This window comes from Amblyomma mixtum, chromosome 8, assembly GCF_055824585.1.
Source record: "Amblyomma mixtum isolate Tamu chromosome 8, ASM5582458v1, whole genome shotgun sequence".
NCBI lineage: Eukaryota > Metazoa > Arthropoda > Arachnida > Ixodida > Ixodidae > Amblyomma > Amblyomma mixtum.
Window position 1 is genome coordinate 90,251,976 of NC_143019.1, and position 7,395 is coordinate 90,259,370.

Sequence of the window (7,395 nt, forward strand, 5' to 3'; positions counted from 1 at the left end):
AATACTCTAACGATTTCAAGTGCAGCTTTCTTGGACATCGCTTTTTAATTTTGAAGAATATGTACAGTATTGTGAGATTCTGTTAGTAACATATTGATCCAAATGGTATAATTTTCTGTTGCAAAGCAAAATCTTGCTTCGAAAGTTTGTACCGCGCTCGCGCCGAGAAAACCAATGCAGAGCGTTTCATTAATCAATAGCCGGAAAACTACGACCGTCCCGCTGTTAGGTGTGCGGATATATTTTTGGAGTCTTACGATATCCGAAAATTTTCTTTAATGAACGTGTCGTTGAGACATTCTCGTTTAGAATTTCTGGGTGTGCACCATATTCAGTCCGAATGTTTTCATGCAAAAAAAAAATGAATAAAACTTGAGCCGTGAGTGGCAGCTGACCAAACTCCATTTCCCTTGGCCTTGATTCAGTTGAGCGTCGCCGCAGGGCGCAATGCTCTTGTTTCGATATGGTAGTCCCTCACGCTGGTGTTATCAATCGTCGTCTATTTAAAGGCGGGGACACATTTGTGAAAAGTGAGTGCGATTCACTGCGGCGTGCCGTTGCGAAAGGCGTCGCAACGCCCGATCGCAGCTAGTCGCCTGCGTGCAACCTGCAAGATGTAAACGACAGGCCGCTCGCGGCAAACGCAACGACGGGAAGCGGCAGCCAATGCGAGCCCGGAGAGCGACAGCGGCATGATGACGTAGGACGCGCTCCTCGGGACCGGGCCGGCCGGCCAGCCTTGATGCCGGCCGCCGGCGTCTGAAAAACTCACTTTTTGTTCACGTTCATACCAAGCCCTGGGATGGATGAATGTCAAAAATGCATAATTTCTGACGATCGTTGCCCAATACCGAGTTGCTGGTAGAAGTGATGACTGCGGTACAAGCAAATTTCATCCCATCGCCGCTTTCGTGCTGCTGCTGCTGGCTGGTGCGGTTCGCCTGCCGCCTGCTAGCTCCAGTGCTGAAGGCGTTGCGCGACGAAGCTGGCAGTGGCGCGGGACGGAGCGCTCGCGCTAGGCCTGCGGCCATTAAGTGATCTCTTATCCATCGTTCATCACGCCTAATTTTTCGTCTGGCCGCCACGTTACATTTGGTGTGAGGTGCCGGGGTCCTTTCATCGCCATCCTGGTCCCGGAGCTTCGGTGTCCTGCGCCTGCCGTGTACGTCGGCCGTGAGTACCTGGTCCGCGCCGCCGGGCCGTGCTCCAGCCCGCCCGACCTGAACCGCCCTCGCCGCTCACCCCAGCCCCGTCCCCCGCCCGGACCACAGAACACGATGCGCTGACGTCGTTGCAGCGACCTTAACGACCCGAGCGAACCAAGACCGACCAAAGACCGACCCAAGACCCACACGTGAAGACACCCCCCCCCCCCTGCCTCTGCCGTCCGGCGTGTCCAAAGACCTCGGCCGTCAGCTCCTGGCACCCTAAGGCCCGGATGCTTTGTGAACCGGGACTTATCCTTCCATCCTCTCATTCACCGTGGCGGCCAGCACCTCACCACTTTCTCCTTTCCGTCCCACCATCCTCTGAAGCTCATTACCATTTCGCGCGTCTGTTTGTCACCGATCGGGACGATCGCTCGGTGGCCCCGGGTAGTGTGACGAAGACGACGAAGCTGGCAGTGGCGCGGGACGGAGCGCTTGCGATAGGCCAGCGGCCATTAAATCATCTCTTATCCATCGTTCATCACGCCTCATTCTTCGACTGGCCGCCACGTTACAGTACCTTTCATTATGGGACGGGTTGACAGTAAAAAGTTGCCGAGTGTAGCACCATTATTTGAGCGCTGGCCGGTCCCGAAGCGCCCTCAGCTGCGGCATCGATGCGAAACAAGCTATTTTTAAGCGATGACCAGGGCAGCCAGGGAGCAGCGCGCAGTGTGCCACCCGGCTTTCTTGCAGGCGGCGTCGTTGCCGATAGCTCCAGTCTTGTACGGCAATGTAGTCGTTGCTCGAATCTAGGAGACAGCCTTTCTTGTAGCATGGCTGTTCTGTATTTTCTTTTGCGCACGTGAAGTATGGCGAGCCGGCCTGCCTGGCGGCCAGACTGGATCCCGTCCGCCGGCGTCATAAAAATGAGCTGAAGATTGTTCTTGACCTAAATAAAAAAACCCGGGATAAGAAATGTGAAAAGTGTATCACTGTCTAGGATGGCTGACCAATACTGAGTTGCTGGTAGAAGTAACAACAGTGCCACAAGCAATTTTCTTCTCACAACCGCCTCGCAGCTGCCGCTGGCCCGACGTTGGGGTCCGGCTCGACTGGCGCCCGCTAGCTCCGCTGACGAAAACGTCATGGAATTGAAAATTTAATTATGTTATTGTGAGATGATGTTGGCAGTAAAACAATGTGTTGAGTAAGCCTTTTATTATAACGCAGGCTACTTCCGAAGCGCCGTCTGCTGCGGCTTCGATGCGATAGAGGATATATGCCTAGCGACGACCAGGGCGGCCAGGCAGCAGCACAGCTCGTCGCCCGGAGCGCCCTCGGGTGATGCCGTCGCCGAAAGCTCGAAACCTAAGCAGGCGTGCTTTACCGCTGCTCTTGTATAGATGGCAGTCTTTGTCATAACAACCGAGTCTATCTTGCTTTTTCTTGTGAGATTTACACACCAAGCCAAACAGCGCTCAAGCACTGCTGCGCGGTGCCGAAGTGTGAGACCGGTTGTGGGCGGAGCTTGGGTAGAGCGGCGCAGCGCTGCTTGCCGCTCCTTGTGTCCCTGCTGGCAATGGGGCGGTAGTTCGCAAGAGGAGCCGTTCGCCAACGGCAATTGGTGCGGAGTGCCGGCGAACTTTTCTCACAGGTGTCCCCTGCTTAACTGTCTCGTCTTATCGAAACGCTGGCAAGCACACTGAGGTTTTCGCCTGCCTTGTCTACTTTGTGAGTGTAAAGAAATCATCTGCCTACCCTCTCTCTACCATGGAATTTGTTAGTTCGGCGTTTCCAAATGTACTGTTGCTTGGTTTGGTTAATTGGGGCGTAACGTCCCAAAGAAACTCAGGCTATGAGCCACGCCGTACTGAAGGTCTCCGGAAATTTCGACCACCTGGGGTTCTTTAACGTGCACTGAAATCGCGCAGTACACGGGCCCCTAGAATTTCGCCTCCATCGAAATTCGGCCGCCGCTGCCGGGATCGCACCCGCGTCTTTCGGGTCAGCAGCCGAGCGCCGTGACCACTGAGCCACCGGGGCGGGCTGCCTCAGTGGCCGTGTAATGCATCCTGTTGAGTGGCGACATACCACGGCTGGCCGGTGACGCTAACTACACAGCTATGTCGCGGAACAGCTCAGAATGCGGCCGAGCAGGTAGTTTATCGCGAAAAAGAGGAGCCGGACACCATGAAGCACCAAACAACGAAAGAAAAGGGCGTAGGGTGCCTTGATAGAGCGATGCACCCCAGATCAAGTAAAATTAGCACGCTATTAAGCGCGAAGAAGTTCAGCTGCTTAAGGCGACGGCACCTAAAGCAACAAAAGCGGCAAGGGACGCCGCTCACTGAGATAACCTCGAAGCGATGCGGCTGATAGCGGCTGCTCCTCAAGACTCGAAAGCAAGCAGGGAGGCCTACGCCCTCCCATGATGAAGAACTGAAGCTAATGAAAGCGATGGCCGCTGAAGCAGGCAATGGACCTGGCCACTGCCGAGTAAGGCTACTGTAATCTATAGGGACCATATTAAGCGTGACACCTTATAATAGTTCATTTCAGGCTTGCACCTACTCTCGACAAAGAGTTAGACTGCAAACTGTTTTTTCGCGCTGTCACTCGACGCATGAAAATGCAAGTAAGTTTGATATTTCAATATTTTTCACTAGCTGTATCGTTGTTCATTAATGCAATTGCACAGTATACTTCAGGCGAGGAAGATTCCAAAAAGGCATTTCGACCACTGATCAGAATTTGGAAGCCCACGCACAATATGCGAACATCACAGGAACTGCGTAAAAATTTTAGAACATGCATGGTCGCTATGCAGAAACCACGACACTGCTGAGTTTCACTTATTGCCGTATACATTTTTGTAACTCATTATATAAAAACGATCACCGAAGATTCCTGTTACCATACTTATTATTTGGAGTTATCAGGTTCTTTTGAAAAGGGATATTAAATTGCTTCCCTTTGCATTCTAGTGCTGGGACGGATCGTTATTGTGTTAAAGGAATGAAATTCAACAGGAAGGTCGCCGGCATTCGACTCTGTGGTAGGAAAAAGATGGTCGGTGCGTAATAAAGAAGTATTAAAATATTTGTTGCCATCCAGCAGTCTATTTTTTTTTTCGTAAGATGTGACCTTTTAACGACCGCACTGTCAGGCGTTTTTCCTTTAGGGGAAGCTTTCAAAACCGTTCATTTTCATGAAGTCACATGTGTAAAACGATAAAAACGGCACGTTAATCATCAGCCACAAGCAAAATATGTGACAGGGAGCTACAGTAGAGACAAACAGTGGTGGCTACTAAATTGCAAGCTTCACTATGAAGAGCATATCCTTGCTGTCGCTCTGCTTCCTTGAGCATTTGTGCCGACAATCCACGCCCGTCCAACTTTTTATATGCTTTAATGTAGATGCATCGCTTAAAACAATTAACTTTTTCCTTTACAGGGTCAAGGAACAGGAAGTAGCATATATTTCAGGGCAGATAAAGGTAGATGATGCAAAGAATCTAAAGAACAATTGCCCATTTCTGCATTATCTGCTTTATGTACATGTTAGAAAAGTATAATGATCGCGACTCCATCTTTTTGTGAAATGCAAGCACAGATCTAACGTGCAATCCAGTTTTCGAAAACAGCGAGAGAAATAAGTAGCATTTTGCGAATGCAAATTGTGTTTTTTTTTTAGATTCTGCAGCGTGGATTAGTGTAGCTGTGCTTAGTGTAGACTTAAAGAACCCGCTTCAGTACTATTACTGTGCTGTAACGGTGCTGTCGGCAACGACGCCGTTGCTGCCAGTGCTGGAGCACCTCGTGTCTGTGGGCTTCCCGACTACGGAGTGTCGCGCCTGCCGCTCATTTAAATCCCGTAATATTGTATGATGTACTGATTTTGACTGATAACTTTTAAATATATGTAATACGCCGTCATTGCTTCAACTTTGCAAAAATAAATAGTGTGGAGGGGCACTGCTCTGTGCTTTCCCCAAAACAACATTTCCAACACTTTCTTTTTAAAGTTCTAAAAAATTGTAGCTAATATATGCACTCTAGGCAGAGAAATTTGTATATCAAAGAGACTAACAAGTTTTTCCAACTTGGACTACAAAAACAACACTCGCAAGGCACTTCAGAGTGGTGTGCAGCTTACCAATTTGGAATCAACACAAGTATATCTTAAAAAAAAGTAACAGCATTTTAGTCACCAGGATCTCACGCGGAGTGTTGATGCTCCGCATTATGGCTACTAGTCGGTCTGCAGTTCTTTGGTGAAGAAATTGGCCAATACCGTTAACTTTAACCACTTACTTGTGTTGCCCAATAATTTACCTACCGTCTGTTCTTCTGGTTGTATTCCTATATTCAACCTTATTTTTGATGACGACGGCTTTCCTAGGATTGCAGGGGTTATTTGCCGTAAGACTGGCCTCCTGATAAACTGCTCTCGCCTCTCGATGCGGTATCAACACAATCTTCAGTACTTCACACGCATAACTGCGGCCCTAAAAGAGTCATCAAACGGCAATATTATTGCCTATATCTATTTCTTTTGCTACCTGACCCGGTAGCTAAATACCTTCAGCTGTCCGCTGCCGATGCCTAGGACACTGTATCAAATAGCGGGCTGAGGCGGTCTCCTTAAAATGGAGAAGTAATTAAAACGCCCTTGTGCTTCGCGATTTCAGCGCACTCTAAACTTATTTGGTCTTCTTGTAATTAATTATCTCGGAATACTGTCAATCTCTTTTTGGGATTTTTACAGAAGTGGACAAGACCATATGTTCTCAAATAGGGTTTTGAATGACTAAAGTTTGAAGATTAACATACGATGACTCACAGGCAACTCATGTGGCAAAATAAAAGAGGGAATCAATTCATAAAATAAGAATGGCACATGCATATCATGCGTATCATGAATTATTGTAACAGAGCACAGCAGTAAAAAAGAACAGATTCATGCCGAAGTAAATGTAGGAGCAGAGCTCTCAGCTGGCTTGATAAATTTGCCCACGGTAGGCTGCACTGTAGCTGAGGGATGCAACCGGTTTCAATCTCGGAATTCTTGTGGAAAAAATGAATATCGGAAGAGATTATTTGAGCAAAAAAATTCTTCAAGAGTTTCTTCAAAAGTGAGTGCATGCTTGTGTCGAGTAGCTCTTTAATGGTTAATATGGGCAAAGTCTGTAAACGACATAATTAATGAGTCATTAAGGAATAAATGCAAAACTTTTTGACGGTGTAATTTAGTACGGCTGGACAGCATGTGAGGGCATGCTGATTATAAACTTTTTTTGGGTGAATGTATACGACTATAGCAGTTGAAGAGAAGCGCACAGCTTTTTTTTTTGGAGCATTTCGACTGTTGTAATGTTATCTTCTTGGTCTATGAGAACTAGGCTATGTTTGAGTATTCCGAGACTGGTCGTATAAGCGTGACATAAGGAAGAAATTTTGTGTCACTTGTGGATTTCAGCAGGACCCTTTTCAGGAAGGACAACATGATCACTGCTTTACTGGGGATGCTTTGGATATGCGCAGTCAAATTTAAGCCAAAGTGATCAGAACAGCCAAGCACCAATATTCAGACACACTTTGAATATTCACATTATTCACCGAGTGTGCATAAACTAATTCAGAAGTCTTTCTTATAATCCACATAGGAAGAGTTTATGTCAGTGAATTGTCATCTGAAATTTTTGGACCACTCTGTGACTTTTCTTAAGGCGTTGTTTGGTTTTAGATGGGTCATTATCGTCCTTTATTTCATGGTGCAGCGCACAATTATCAGCGAAGAGCCGCATTTTCACTTTGGTTTGTTTTGGTATGTCGTTTGCAAAGAGTGGCAACAACAGCTAAGCTAAAACTGTACCTTGAGGGACTTTCGAGAGAACAGGAACTGTATTGAGCAAATTAATGGCAATCAAAGAGGTAATTATATATCCACCGCACCAGTGGCCGTTGACACTGGTACGGACACACCTGGAACTCTATGTCAAGACTTTGTGCAAAATCATGAATAAATTCTACTAGTTGTGTAGTCGTCGACAAGCCACTGCGAAATCCGTGTTGGTTTCTGTGGAGTGTGCTACTGGATTCCACAAAAGTTTACATAAATTTTAAAATACTATGCTCGGGTTATTTGCAACATGTACACGCGAGGGATATGGGTCGAGAATTTTATGAAATATTGCCTGACATATGCACAAGGACAACTTTTGCGACTTTCCACTCAGCTG